Here is a 15,928-nt window from a genome sequence, read left to right on the forward strand (position 1 = left end):
TGCATGAGAACATGGGCCAGTGCTGATTTTATACTACTCTCCAGCTTCTAAAGGCATATGGCTATGTGGGAGTAGTAGAGCTTCAGCTTCCCACGGCCTACCCATGAAGACAGTTAGAATGACCCTTCAAAAATGTGAGCAAAATGGCAAGTGATTATACCAGTAACTTCCCTCCTCATCCTTTAATCTTAAGAAGATTGGTCTTCCCTAGATATCAGAAGAATGTTGCCTGAAAGTGCAAAAAAGTGAGTGGTAAGCACATACTAGCCTGAGTTAACATATAACAAATATGCTGGAGTATATATGCTAAACCTATTTTCAAGCTGAGTTTTGATTTTTTATTATTTTGCTAAGCTTTCTCATCTCTATTCTTTCTAATTAACCTGTGGAAGTACATTCTATAGGTTTGAAAATTGAGAATAGGAGCATAAACTCAGATCCTAAGTAGAAGAAAAATCAAAGACCAAAGAGAAAGCTAGCAGGCATCGTCAGGATCAGCAGGGTCCCTCTGAAACAGTAAGTATATCAATAGAGGAAAAAGCATCTCTTAATAGATTTCTAGGCAAAACAAAAAAGGAGCGGAATACTATAAAAATTGGTAAGGAATAAAATCTCTATTTCTATTTTATTCTTCCTTTATTCCCAGTGTTCTTGACATTATACAATTTTATAAGATTTCTTTCTTTTTTCTTTTTGAGACAGTCCTACTCTGTCACCCTGGGTAATCACATGACATCATAGCTCATAGCAACCTTGAACTCTTGGGCTCAACTCTTGGACTCTCACCTTAGTTGTTCATTTTTAGTAGAGATAGGGTCTCATTCTTGCTCAGGCTGGTCTCAAACCCCTGAGCCCAAGGAATCCACCCGCCTTGGCATCCCAGAGTGCTGAGATTACAGGCATGAGCCACTGCACCCACCCAGAAGTGTATATTATTTATTGAGGGTCTAGGTAACTGGCACTGCTTTAGGTGCTGAGGATGTAACAGTAAATTAAAAAGTCCTTTCCTTATGTAGAAGTTCTGTGTTTATATTTAAAAAAAACAAAAGGAAGAAAAGAAAAAAGAAAAACAGAAAGAAAAAGGAAAAATACAAAGTTACTAACTGGAAGAAGAAGATAATAAATATGTGATTCAGATGGTGATAAGTACTATTAACTAAAACAGAGTAAGACTAAATGGTAGAATAGGGAATGCAGGGGAGGAAGGAACTATTTTACAGAATGGTTAGGTGGTTGATTCTCTGAGAAGGCAATTTCAACATAGTGGTAAAATGGCATTTTATTATCACTAAACAATTTGATACATTTAAGTGACATGTTCTTATATATATATCCATAATCATGTTTTCTTATTGAAATGGAAGCTTTTGTTACATGAACTATGATACTCTTTATATACATTCTCAGGGAAATATATCAATAGTAATAGATCCATAAAGTTTTACTAAAAAATAGCAGTTTGAGAAAGTGTTCCTGTTTTTCATGATGCTTTAAGTATGCAAAGCATACTGGAAAATACATATTTTCAAAATATATTAGAAATGAAGGAAATAGAAACTAAATTTTTAGCAAAAGTAAAACAATTTTTAAAAATCTCCCAATTAATTATATTTTAGTTTTCAACAGATTTCACATTTAATGAGGAATGTGGAGGAAGGATATCTTCAACCAAATGATCAGTAAATGCAACAGCCCTGAGGTAAGATGGTTATTAGATAGCTAAGAAAGAGCATGGGGTAGTGATAGCAATGGCATGGAGTTTAGATTTTCTTAAAATCCTTTGAGAATAAGCAATACTTTACCTTTTAAAAAGACAACTCTAGCTTATAGAGAATAAACGATAGAAAGCCAGAGCAGAAGCAAGAAGTGCATTAGAAGGTCACTGCAGTAGACCAGAAGAGAAGCAATGATGTACAGATGAGTGGGAGAGGTTGAGGTAGTGAGAAGTAGTCAATTTAGGAACATTTCTTCTTTTTTTTTTTGAGACAAGAATCTCAGTCTGTTGCCCAGGCTAGAGTGCCATCGGTTCAGCCTATCTCACAGCAACCTCAAACTCCTAGGTTCAAGCAATCCTCCTGACTTGGCCTACCTAGTAAGGAGACTATAGACACGCACTGTAATGCCCAGCTAATTTTTCTATATTTAGTAGAGATGGGGTCTCGCTCTTGCTCAAACTGGTCTCAAACTCCTGAGTTCAAGAGATCTTCCTACCTCTGCCTCCCAGAGTGCTAAGATTACAGGCATGAATCACCTTGCCTGGCCAGGGAATATTTTTAAAGTAGAGCCAGTAGTATTTGTTGGTCAATTTGGATACAGATATAAAAGGTACATATAAAAAGGTCAAGAATGGGTTGTGGCCCTGGTCCTGCTCCTGGTGCCAGCCCTGCACACCCATCCCCTATCCTGCGTGTCTCCACAAGTTCTCTGGAGAGCGGTTAAAAGGATGGGCGGTGGAGAAGACCACTGAACCGTCTGTCTTCAGGGGTACCTTATCCAGTCTCCGGTCATCGTTGAGGCAGTAAAAATTACGGCAGATTTTCCACATAATATTGCCGTGTTGACAGAGTTAGATTTTTCTATTATTGATCTCAGTGCTCAGTTTTAAAGACGGTGGAGTGTTGCTTTTTCAGAAGATTTGTTCTTAGAAGTCTGAGATATGCTCGCCTTTCTGTGAAGGCTTGCATCCTTGAACACCCAGGAATTTCCAGGTTTTTCATTTCTTCCATACCCTCCCCTCCCCACCCCATCCATTAATATTATTCTGAAGATTCTTCATTGTCAAGCTGCCAAAGTGGAGAGTGTGATTGCAGAAGGGGTGCTTCTTGTTTCAGTGCTTCTTCGGGTGGAGGAGGAAGTAGGAGTGCACCTCAGCGCTATCCCAAGACTGCTGGCAATAGCGAGTTCCTGGGGAAAACCCCAGGGCAAATCGCTCAGAAATGGATTCCTGTATGAAGCACTAGACGAGATGACAACTCCACAGCAAACAACTCCGCAAATGAAAAAGAACGACATGATGAAAACCTCAGGAAAGTAAGAGGCATACTAAATAAGCTTACTCCTGAAAAGTTTGACAAGCTATGCCTTGAGCTCCTCAGTGTGGGTATACAGTCTAAACTCATCCTTAAAGAGGTCATACTGCTGATTGTGGACAAAGCCCTAGAAGAGCCAACGTATAGCTCATTGTATGCTCAGCTATGTCTGCGATTGGCAGAAGATGCACCAAGATTTGATGGCCCAGCAGCAGAGGGTCAACCAGGACAGAAACAAAGCATAACATTCAGACGCCTCCTAATTTCCAAACTACAAGATGAATTTGAAAAACGAACCAGAAATGTTGATGTCTATGATAAGCGTGAAAATCCCTTCCTCCCCCAGGAGGAGGAACAGAGAGCCATTGCTAAGATCAAGATGTTGGGGAACATCAAATTCATTGGAGAACTTAGCAAGCTTGATCTTATTCATGAATCTATCCTTCATAAGTGCATCAAAACACTTTTGGAAAGGAAGAAGAGAGTCCAACTCAAAGATATGGGAGAGGATTTAGAGTGCCTCCGTCAGATAATGAGGACCATGGGGCCTAGATTAGACCATGAACGAACCAAGTCCTTAATGGATCAGTACTTTGCCCGAATGTGCTCCTTGATGTTAAGTAAGGAATTGCCAGCAAGGATTCATTTCCTGCTGCAGGATACCGTAGAGTTGTGAGAACACCATTGGGTTCCTCGCAAGGCTTTTCTTGACAATGGACCAAAGACGATCAATCAAATCCATCAAGATGAAGTCAAAGATCTAGGAGTGTTTATTTCTGCTCCTATGGCTCAAGGGATGAGAAGTGACTTCTTTCTGGAGGGACCATTTATGCCACTCAGGATGAAAATGGATAGGGATCCACTGGGAGGACTTGCTGACATGTTTGGACAAATGCCAGGTAGCGGGATTGGTACTGGTCCAGGAGTTATCCAGGATAGATTTTCACCCACCATGGGACGTCATTGTTCAAATCAACTGTTCAATGGCCATGGGGGACACATAATGCCTCCTGCACAATAGCAGTTCGGACAGATAGGAGGCAAGTTTATGAAAAGCCAGGGGCTAAGCTCTACCATAACCAGAGTCAGGGACTCTTATCCCAGCTGCAAGGACAGTCGAAGGATATGCCACCTCGGTTTTCTAAGAAAGGACAGCTTAATGAAGATGAGATTAGCCTAAGGCCTACTCAGTCGTTCCTAATGAATAAAAATCAAGTGCCAAAGCTTCAGCCCCAGATAACTATGATTCTTCCTAGTGCACAACTACCACGCATTCAAACACCACCTCTGGGACACACACCTCACCTTGGTCTCAAAAATAATCAACCACTTATCCAGGAAAAGCCTGCCAAGACCAGCAAAAAGCCACCACCGTCAAAGGAAGAACTACTTAAACTCACAGAAACTGTCATGACAGAGTATCTGAATAGTGGAAATGCAAATGAGGCTGTCAATGGTGTAAGAGAAATGAGGGCTCCTAAACATTTCCCACCTGAGATGTTAAGCAAAGTAATCATTTTATCACTTGATAGAAGTGATGAAGATAAAGAAAAAGCAAGTTCTTTGATCAGTTTACTCAAACAGGAAGGGATAGCCACAAGTGACAAATTCATGCAGGCTTTCCTGAATGTATTGGACCAGTGCCCCAAACTGGAGGTTGACATCGCCTTGGTGAAATCATATTTAGCACAGTTTGCAGCTCGTGCCATCATTTCAGAGCTGGTGAGCATTTCAGAAGTAGCTCAACCACTAGAAAGTGGCACCCATTTTCCTCTCTTCTTACTTTGTCTTCAGCAGTTGGTTAAATTACAAGATTGAGAATGGTTAACAGAACTTTTTCAACAAAGCAAGGTCAATATGCAGAAAATGCTTCCAGAAATTGATCAGAATAAGGACCGTATGTTGGAGATTTTGGAAGGAAGGGGACTGAGTTTCTTATTCCCACTCCTCAAATTGGAGAAGGAACTGTTGAAGCAAATAAAGTTGGATCCATCCCCTCAAACCATACATAAATGGATTAACATCTCTCCCAAACTTCATGTAGATAAAGGATTTGTGAACATCTTAATGACTAGCTTCTTATAGTATATTTCTAGTGAAGTAAACCCACCCAGTGATGAAACAGATTCTTCCTCTGCTCCTTCCAAAGAACAGTTAGAGCAGGAAAAACAACTGCTTCTTTCTTTCAAGCCAGTAATGCAGAAATTTCTTCATGCTCATGTTGATCTGCAAGTCAGTGTGCCCTGTATGCTCTTCAGGTGCACTGCTACAACAGCAACTTCCCAAAAGGCATGTTACTCCGCTTTTTTGTGCACTTCTATGATATGGAAATTATTGAAGAAGAAGCTTTCTTGGCTTGGAAAGAAGATATAACCCAAGAGTTTCCAGGGAAAGGCAAGGCTTTGTTCCAGGTGAATCAGTAGCTAACCTGGCTAGAAAAGCCTGAAGAAGAAGAATCAGAGGAAGAAGCTGACTAAAGAACCAGCCAAAGCCTTAAATTGTGCAAAACATACTGTTGCTATGATGTAACTGCATTTGACCTAACCACCGCAAAAATTCATTCCGCTGTAATATTTTCATGATATTTAAAGCAGAAGCACGTCAGTTAGGATTTCCTTCTGCATAAGGTATTTTTGTAGTGTAATGTCTTAATCATAGTCTACCATCAAATATTTTAGGAGTATCTTTAATGTTTAGATAGCATATTAACAGCATGCAATAATTACAGAATAAGTTCCCAAGCAGAGGCAGTCTATTGCAAGGACCTTCTTTGCTGCCAGTTATCATAGGCTGTTTTAAGTTAGAAAACTGAATAGCAACACTGAATACTGAATACTGTAGAAATGCACTTTGCTCAGTAATACTTGAGATGTTGAAATATTTTTTTTTTTTTGGTAGAGGCAGAGTCTCGCTTTATGGCCCTCGGTAGAGTGCCGTGGCCTCACACAGCTCACAGCAACCTCCAACTCCTGGGGCTTAAGCGATCCTCTTGCCTCAGCCTCCCGAGTAGCTGGGACTACAGGCACCCTCCACAACGCCCGGCTAAGAGATGTTGAAACATTTGATCATCCATTTGGTTGTTACAGAAAAAATTCTTAACTGTAATTAATGGTTGTTGCCGTAATAGTATATTGCCTGTATTTCTACCTATAGTAATGGGCTTTATGTGCTAGATTTTAATATCCTTGAGCCTGGGCAAGTGCAAAAGTCTTTTTAAAAAGAAACATGGTTTATTTGCACAAAACTGATCAGTTTTGAGACATCGTTAATGCCCTTGAAGTGGTTTTTGTGGGTGTGAAACAAATGGTGAAAATTTGAATTGGTCCCTCTTATTATAGTATTGCAATTAACTACTTAATTTATCAAGTCATGTTCATGCCCTGATTTTGTATACTTGTATCTATCAATAAACATTGTGATACTTGAAAAAAAAGTCAAGAATGACTCTTAAGGTAGTGCCTTCAACAGCTAAATGTTGGTGATGGGCTAGGTGCAGAGGCTAAAGCAGGAGGATCACTTGAGCTCAGGAGTTCGAGACCAGCCTTAACAAGAGGCAGACTCCCTGCCCCCCACCGTCCCTACTAAAAATAGAAAACAAAAAAAATCGTCAGAAGTTGTGATGGGCACCGATAGTCCCAGCTACTTGGCAGGCTGAGTCAGGAGGATCACCTGAACCCAGGAGTTTAAGGTAGCTATGAGTTAGGCTGACACCATGGCCCTCTAGCCTGGGCAACAGAGTGAGACTGTCTCAGAAAAAAAAAAAAAATGGTGACACCGTTTACTGAGACAGGAAAGACTGAGAGAGGAACACCTATGGATGACAATTAAGTGCTGTGATATCTCTTAGATATTCAAGTCAGATTGCTGATAAGGCCACTAAATATGTGAGTTAGTGGAATGTTAGGGAATGAGATGTAATGAATTTGAGAGTCATTAGGACATAAATGGCATTAGAATGAGCAGAGATACAATGCAGGTTGTCTGAAACATGACCACCTGGCTGTGGCTTATTCCTCTCTATGCCCAAGTCTAGGCTTCCTAAAGTGAACAGCTTCTGTGAATTAGGCTTCCTTTAGGTATCTCCAGTGAGACGGTCCCTAAAATTTAGGTACTATGGCAGGGCGCAGTGGCTCATGCCTGTAATCCTAATTCTGAGTAGTCGAGGCATGTGGATTACTTGAGCCCAAGAGTTGGAAGTTACTATGAGCTATGACACCATGGAGCTATGACACCATGGCACTCTACCCAGGACAACCACTTGAGACTCTGTCTCAAATAAATAAATAAATAAATAAAAATAAAATAAAATGTAGGTACTAGGCCTATTCGAACCATTGGGATTCATATTGTAAGGATAGTTCAGTAACCAGGCCTTATTTCTAATGAGCCATCAGAGAAAAATAATTGACCACCAACATTTGAAAAGGGAGAATGAATGAATAATCAGAGTACATAACTGATTAAAGAGGACTAGAATAGAAAGAAATTCTGTGAACCTGCACAACAATTGCAAGAGCACTTAAGTAAATTGATTCCAGAAGCATACAGAATTCCTAAAGCTTAAAACTAATTTTCAAACCAAAAAGAGTACATAGATTTTTTTTAAAAAGATGATTATCGATGGCTGAAGATATAGTACAATGATTATCTCAAAGCACAGAATAGAAAGCTGAATAAATGGAAATAGTGAAGGTAAAGAAAAAAAAAGACTGAAAGATAGGCCCTCAAGTCCTAATATGTAGAATATAGGTGTTCACGGGGAGAAAAGGCACCATATGGATAAAAGGTAACAAGTAAATAACGAAGGAAAATTTCTCTTGGTTGCAGAACTACCTTTGGAGGATAACTGAAATGGAAACCAAATTTCAGGATGGATTGAAGAGAAAAGACAAACATCTGCTCATATATTTTATAAAAAATACATTCATCTTAAGGATAAAGAAAAAATCTTGTAAGTGTCCAGACAGAAAGAACAACTACCCATAAAGGGAGAAAAATAGAACTAGCATTGGACATTAACATCAGTACTAGAAACTAAAACACAATAGGAGAGGATCTAAACTGCTTAAAAGGAAAGCAGAGGTCACGAATCTTCACCCAGCTGAGATATCCCTTATATGTAAGGGATGACATGACAACATTTGAGGTAACCAAGATCTCCTCCAATATACTACCATTCAAGCAAACCATCTGAGGAAAAATACCTGAGAAAATAACCAAATAATAAACATATAATAACAAAGTTTCAAGATAGGAGAAGATAAAGGGCATCTGGTAAGCAATGAAGCTTGAGAATTTAAGGGATGATGTGTATTCTAACTAAGGACTCTACAAACACCAGGGACACAACCAGAGAATATGAATGTGCAAAAGCGAAGGAAGGTAGGGAGAGGGGAAGCTGGAAGTATCCTAAAGCAAAATACTGAATAGATGATTTTAATCAGGAGACTAGATGAAATCTAAGGAAGGACAGTATAGAGAGAAGGAAGGAGGAAAAGGGGAGGAGTGTTCAGTGGGTATAGAGTTTCAGTTTTGTAAGACGAGAAACTTGTAGAAAGCTGTTGCATAACAAGGTACACACAGTTAAAACTACTATACTATACAGCTGAAATGATTAAGATCTGTTTTTTACCACAATGGAAAAAAAAAATTTATAGAGAAGAGAGAGACAAGAGAGCCATCAACTGAGCCCTGGAGCAGTCCAAAATGAGAAGTCACTAAGAGGGAAATGATCCAGCAAGAGATTAAGAGAAGGAATGTCTGGTTATGAAGATAAAGGCCAGAAGAGCATAGTACCCCAGAAACCAAGTAAAAGAAACTTTCAAGAATGAGGGAATAAACAACTGTAGCAAATGCTGTGGAAAAATATAATAAAATAAAAGTCTGAGAAATGAACATTTTATTTGGAGAGAGATCATTTGTGGCTTTGACAAGAGTATCTTTAACAGAACGGTAGAAGGCAAAGCCTCATTGAGTGAGAGAGATAGGAAGAAAGAAAGAAAGGAGAGAGGGAGTATAGATAATTCTCTCAGGAAGTTATCCTATAGGAGGAGCAAAGAAACATGGTAGTAGCTGGTAGGAAAATCAGGGTCAAGAGAAGATTTTTTTTTTAAAGACAGAATAGTATAAACAACCCAAATAAGTATCTTATTGACTCTGTAAGTGTGGTATCTGGCAGGCAGAAAATAAGATGAATAAGGAACTTCAGAATCAATTTAAAACAATGAATAAAAATGAGAAAAATGCTATGCACAAAGATGATAATAGAAGTAAAAATGAATGGAGTTCTCAAAAGTAAATTGTAGACAAGGTGGGAAAAAATTTCAAGGCCAGAACCTCTGGAAACATTCACAATTAGAAAACAAAGGAAATAAAAGTATTCAAAGAGGAGAATAAGGATCTGAGTTTAAGAAGCCTAGAGAAAGGCATTCACCATAGAGTTAAATGGGTCAACACTGTCAAATGCCACAAAGAGGCCTAAAAGGCCACCATCCTAAGCAGTTAGCAGGTCATTTGTAAGCATCATGGAAACTGGTTAAGGAGACTGTGGGTAGTGAAAAATGAAAGCAATGGATATAGAGTAGTCAGAAAGGAATTTTGGTAGCAAAGAAAAGATTAAAAATAAGGCAGTAGCTATAGAATTTGTTGGAAACTTGAAGAATGAGGAAGGAGTCAACAGGGAGAAAGATAGAAAGATACTGATGAGGCAGCGCCTGTGACTCAGTGGGTAGGGCACCGGCCCCATATACCAAGGGGTGGCGGGTTCAAACCTGGCCCCTGCCCAACTGCAACAAAAAATAGTTGGGCGTGTGGCGGGCGCCTGTAGTCCCAGCTACTCAGGAGGCTGAGGCCAGGAGTTGGAGGTTGCTGTGATGCCACAGCACTCTGCCAAGGGTGATAAAGTGAGACTCTGTCTCTAAAAAAAAAAAAAGAAAGAAAGAAAGATGACTGATAGAGACTTTAAAGTACACTATCATTTAAAAAGGGAAAAGATGGTTAGTACAATTTCTCATGTTATAAATATTTTATACCATGTTAGATTAAAACTAAAGTCTACTTTATAAAGGGAGAGCTGCCCATAATCACAGTTACCCATAGAAATAAAAATAGTTTTTCCCCCACTGGAAAATGGCAAATAGGATTTGAGTTATAAGGACTTTAATCTGCAGCTAGGTTTAATGAAAGAAAACTTCCTTCATTAAAGACTATCCATTGTATTTGCCAAATCTGGTGTGATGTGCCAAAAGCTATACAATTTTATCTGAATTTTACAAGCAGCTCAGTTTTCCACAGTTACAAAAAAATAAATAATATTCTTTGTTCCAAATTCATTGTTAATTGCTTGAATTGTAATTTATCCAGCTTGGCTGCAGACATCAAAAAGTGACTCTCCATTTCACTGAATTGTTTTCAAAACCTTGAGGCTCCTTAACATTAATCATCCACTTACAGTATCAATACATACATCCTCCAGTGTTTACAACAGCCACATCTTGGGATGCACATGCTCAGTGTCTGGTATTTTTAATCCAAATTCTGACACAGATAGAAAATAGAAAGCTAAACAGTATTATACTTTCCTGAGAGTCATTTTACATGCCAGCTAAATTTCTATTCAAAGACCCAGAGAATTGAACAATTTGTATCTAACCTGAAGCCTTTCAATAATTTCTTTACACAAAACCCACCTTTTCTGTAATTAACATCTATTTCTTTTGAATAAATCATATCTGTAAAAAGAAAACAGAACTCTCCAAAAGAGTATTTTGATTACACTGAGAATTTAATGAGGTGCACTGATATGAGACAAGAGCTATTATTTTGTTTGGAATCTTAAGTACAGGATTCAGGATGGTATACAAAATAGGATATGATACAAAAATAGGATAATTAATCACCTCAAGTAGAATAGTGGCCTTTGGGACACTCACATGTAATCTGTTCATAAGTAGGAATCAGTCACAACCTATTGTTTATTATAGCATGTTTAACCAATGCTAACTTAATATTAATTGCATAAACTCTACTTACTGCCCCTACAGACCAATCTACAGAGATTCTGTAGGGTTCCCTGGACTAAGTCAAAATATTCTTTCCAGCCACAATATTCTTTCCCCATAACTATAAAAGCTAAACATGATAAAATTACCTTTATTTTTCAGTTTTTATTAATTTTTGAATTGATATTTTATTAATTATTGGTGATATTTTATTAATTTTTGAATTTGTGATGGTATTCACATGTACGCAATTTAAGAACTTCAAAAATATAAAGTCTCTGCAAAAGAAAAAAACTGAAAACAAGAAAAAAGTAAACCTTGTTTTCATTGCTTTGGTAAATTTTTCTTTTTCTTTTCTTTTCTTTCTTTTTTTTTTTTGAGACAGAATCTATGTTGCCCTCAGCAGAGTGCCTTGGTGTCACAGCTCACAGCAACTTCAAACTCTTAGGCTTAAGCAATTCTCCTGCCTCAACCTCCCAAGTAGCTGAGACTACAGGCGCCTGCCACAACACCCGGCTATTTTTATTTATTCATTTATTTCTTGTTGCATTGTATAGCTGTTGGTTAGCTGGCCTGGGTCAACGTTCAGACCCTCCACCTTCAGTCTATGTGGCTGGCACCATAACCACTGTGCTACAGGCACGGAGCCATGCAATACCTATTTTTCAAAGATATATGTATTGGCCATTCTGAAAGCAAAAAGTTAACCAATTTCTTGTGTAGTCTTCTATAAATCGTTTCTATAAGTGCAAGTTATTTTATTTACATATGTAGTGAAAGTTGTCAGAATCAAAATGGAAGTCTTATGTATTAAATATCCTGACAAGTAGAGCTAGGGAAGGCCATGAAGGGAAGGGTTCTCATGCACAAATGCCTGATAGCAAGAGCTACCACAAGGGACTGCAAAAACCACAATACAAATGTCTTCATACAATAACTAAGATAGTGCCATGAAGGCAATGTTAAACAGTTTGATGAAAATATTTCAGATTGAATATTTCAATGAAACCAGCACATTGAACCCCTTGACTGCACTAATGTACACAGCTATGATTTAATGAAAAAAAAAAAAAAAACCACCACAACCTTACACAAAGGACATCTAATCTTACACAAAAATATATTTCTGGGAGAACATTTGTCTGATAACTGCCTGCTCAACCTTGGAATAGCAACATCCACTACTGATCCTTTTGGCCAGGGATAATTATCTCAAAACATTTCTCCTGTAGGACTTGCATAAGTGTGTAATCCTCCTTATTTTTCCTTTAAAAACCTTTGTCTTCCTCTACTTCCCTGGATACACACATAGTTTACTAGGGCACACATATTCTCATTGCACTGCCTATTCCTGAATAGGAATAGAGTCTCCCTCTCTGTTGTTTAGGTTGATACACACACTCTTTCTCTCTCTCTCTCTCTCTCTATATATATATATACAATATACACATATATACACACACATAAATGTATATGGGGTTTTGTGGGTGCAACAAATATAATTTATACCTTTTCTAATGATGAGAAAAACCTAAAATATATACAAAATAGTATTGTGACATCAAGAAAATTTAAAAAAGGAAAAAACTTTGTTTGAAAATAAGAAAAAAGTAATTCTTGTTTTCATTGCTTTGGTAAATGGCAAGTATACATTTAGTCAGAAAATCTTCAACTTTAACTCTTATCTAGCTCAGCCTCATTGTAATGTCTCAGATGAAGCGATCACTTCCTGGAAAAGTTCACCTGGGCCTCCCAACTGCTCCTGGTTCTCCTCCAAGCTCTTTGCTCTGCTTAGTTTCCTAGTACCTCCTCTGCTCACCCTCTTTGGTACTCAGTCATGGTCATTTTCACTTCTTGTTCCACCTAAATTCCTAAACTATCAACTATTCTTAAAGTTTTATGCACGGCCCACATACGTGTACAAGTCCTAAATCTATATGTTAGGCTAACATTATTCTCCAGATCCATACTTAAAACCTCCTTTTAAGCACTTTTTTTCCTGAATATTCGTAAGTTATTATGACATACGATACACGTTGATATCTGCAAGTAAAGCTTGTTAAACTTTAAACTTAAAAAAAATCTCAAATAGGGATTAAACACTTGATATGAGACTGTGATTCTTGCTCTCAGGTAAGAATTTTGTTTAAAATACAAATTATAAAACAATAATAGTAGAGCTGTCTCTTGGTATCCACAGGAAATTGGTTCCAGGAGTCCCACAATACCAAACTCTGCAAATGCTCAGGACCCTGTTATAAAATGGAGCAGTATTTGCATATAGACAGAAGTACAATCTCCCATATACTTTAAATCAATTCTATATTACTTATAACACTTAATACAATGTAAATACTATGTGTAAATAGTTGTTACACTGCATTTTTTTTATTCTAGAAGTGGTTTGTGTTTGTTTTTTCAAGACAGAGTCTCACTTTGTCATCCTTCATAGACTACCATGGCATCATAGTTCACAGCAACCTCAAACTCTTGGGCGGAAGCAATCTTCTTGCCTCAGTCTCCCAAGTAGCTGAGATTACAGGTGCCCACGACAACACCTCAGGTTGGTCCTAAAATCCTGAACTCAAGCAATCCACCCACTTCAACCTCCTAGAGTGCTAGGATTACAAGCTTGAGCCACCCAGTGTCATTATTTTTTAAAAATAATTTTTGGTTGTTGTTAGTTGAATCCTGTGGATAGAAGGGCTGACTGTATTCATTCTGGTTGCAAATGGAATTGGTTTGTTGCATTCAGGATGTCTGCCCTTTTTAATCTCTGCTGCACATTAGAAGAAGAAGAGTTGTCTTGAGCCACACATTAAATACACAAGCACTAAGGAAAGCTAATGAGCAAAACAAACAAACAAACAAAAAAAGGTCCATGCATAATTTTTGTGATATCTACCACAACTCGTAAGCAATAAAGTCCTCACATAATTTGCATGTAGCCTGTGAGGTGGAGGTTGGACACTTTTGGAAGTACTGCTATTATTTGCAAGCAAGTAAACGATTATAAATATCTTAAATCTCTATATCCACTTTCTTAGTCTCATCTGTTTTATAAAAATGACTAAGCCAAGTAAACTGATCTGTTATCAAATACGGTTAAATACTTTGTAAATAAAAAGGTACCCTAAAATCTTTTTGTTGTTATGATGGTGATATTAACATCTGTTCAATATAAACTGTCAAAAATAAACACACATGTTGCACTGGATATAGGGGAGCTACCTCTAGAGAGTGGTAGTTTCAAATGTAGCAGTTATAGACTGAAAAAAATGTGATTGACTGTAAAAACTGATCTTATGAACCCTGTTCCATTAGGATGTAGGACAATAACAGAAAACCAATTTACAATGGCTCAGTCACTAAAAGGAATTAATATATCACATAATACATAACAAGAGAGATGGCTCCAGAGTTGGTTAATTCAGCAGCCTACTTGTATCATCTTTCTACTCTGCCATCTTTAGCAACTCAAGACACCATATCCTTTACAAGTATTCAGAAGCACATGGCAAGTATACTCAAAGAATTCTAGAATATGTTAACAGGGACAGAAGAGGAAAAAGGCCCGAGTTAAAGCAACCCACTTCTGCTGCATACAAAATCTAACAAGTTCAAAGTCATGCTAGAAAAAGTGCTATATGCCTCACTGCTGCAGATCACTGTGGTCACCAGATGGTGAAGGGGAGTACTTTGAAGGTGACCAGAGTGATATTGAGCAATAAGGTATGTAGCATTTTTGAGGTATATAGTATGACGATGGTTTTGACAGTTATTCACAGAAAGAATTCCAAAATTGCTTTGAAGGGTGGACTAGGTGCTGGTGTCGGTACATAGTTTCCCAAGGGGAGTACCTTGAATGTGACTGTAAAGATATTCAGCAAACTTGTCTGACCTCATACGTTATAACTTTGAAAAACAAGTTAAAATAACATTCAATGTTTTGTTTGTTTTATTTCAGATCATTTTATCCATTATGAAACATCAGTCATATACAGGAAAGACATAAAAGCCAGTAATAATGTCAAGGTACATACAAAATGTGGAGTAGCACAAATAAATCCTTTCTGTATACCAAAAACCTAATGAATTTTTTTTAAGAGAATTGTTTGTTCTCCTCATAAGCATTAAAAAATTAAACTAGTCTTGAAAATATGCTTCATTAGAATGACTACATAGCACAAAATTGCCCTATAAATTTTGCTAATGAAGAACAAAACAGGAAATAGTAGCTTACTAGATGGCTAGAAAAAAAGGTGTATCTCAGCTGTTTTGAGAGAATTAGGGTTTTCAGGATGTATAATAATTCCCACTGAGCCATTATTTCACATATTAGCTTTTACACAATTACTTATTCTTATTTATAAAACTGCAGGTCAAAGGAGTTGACTATGCCTACAGAAACCATTAGAGAATTTTTAGGGCTTAATTAGACAATAACATTCAGCAGAATAACTTGGGAGTTATAAACAAAAGTACAGTTTATATTAAAAATCAACAAAGAAATCAGGTCTTCTTGCTCTAGTCTATAATGATTTCATTCATAGTAAAACTGATTTACAATGTTAAAATTGCTATATTAATAAAGAAATAAACATAATTGATACTTAAATATTGATAGAGAGATAGAAGAGTAAGTCTAATAGTTTTATTACAGACTGAGCATTCTCTTAGGATATAATAGAACACCAATCATCAAACTGATTTCAAAGGAAAACATTCTCTAGAAGCTCCACCGTTTGTTTAAAATATTTTTATTATGCTAAATATGTACAAATCAACATGAGGTAAAATTCCATATACATATAGTGTTTACAAAATATTTTTTAAAAAAGAACACATTTATAAAATTAAATAAATAAGCCATGAAATAAAAACAGTTCAATTTAACAT

The 15,928-nt window shown here is 37.3% G+C and overlaps 1 protein-coding gene and 1 pseudogene across 4 annotated transcripts in view; one reads left to right on the forward strand and one right to left on the reverse strand.

Annotated features, from left to right (window-relative positions):
* The window catches only part of ZRANB3 (zinc finger RANBP2-type containing 3), a 368,725-nt gene that overhangs the window by 230,713 nt on the left and 122,084 nt on the right, over window positions 1–15,928 (reverse strand). The window lies entirely within an intron of this gene.
* Window positions 223–5,624, forward strand: LOC128590382 (eukaryotic translation initiation factor 4 gamma 2-like; annotated as a pseudogene). Its single transcript, XR_008381266.1, has 2 exons — window positions 223–245; window positions 2,677–5,624. The product of XR_008381266.1 is annotated as a eukaryotic translation initiation factor 4 gamma 2-like (transcript).

This window comes from Nycticebus coucang, chromosome 7 (assembly GCF_027406575.1).
Source record: "Nycticebus coucang isolate mNycCou1 chromosome 7, mNycCou1.pri, whole genome shotgun sequence".
Lineage (NCBI taxonomy): Eukaryota > Metazoa > Chordata > Mammalia > Primates > Lorisidae > Nycticebus > Nycticebus coucang.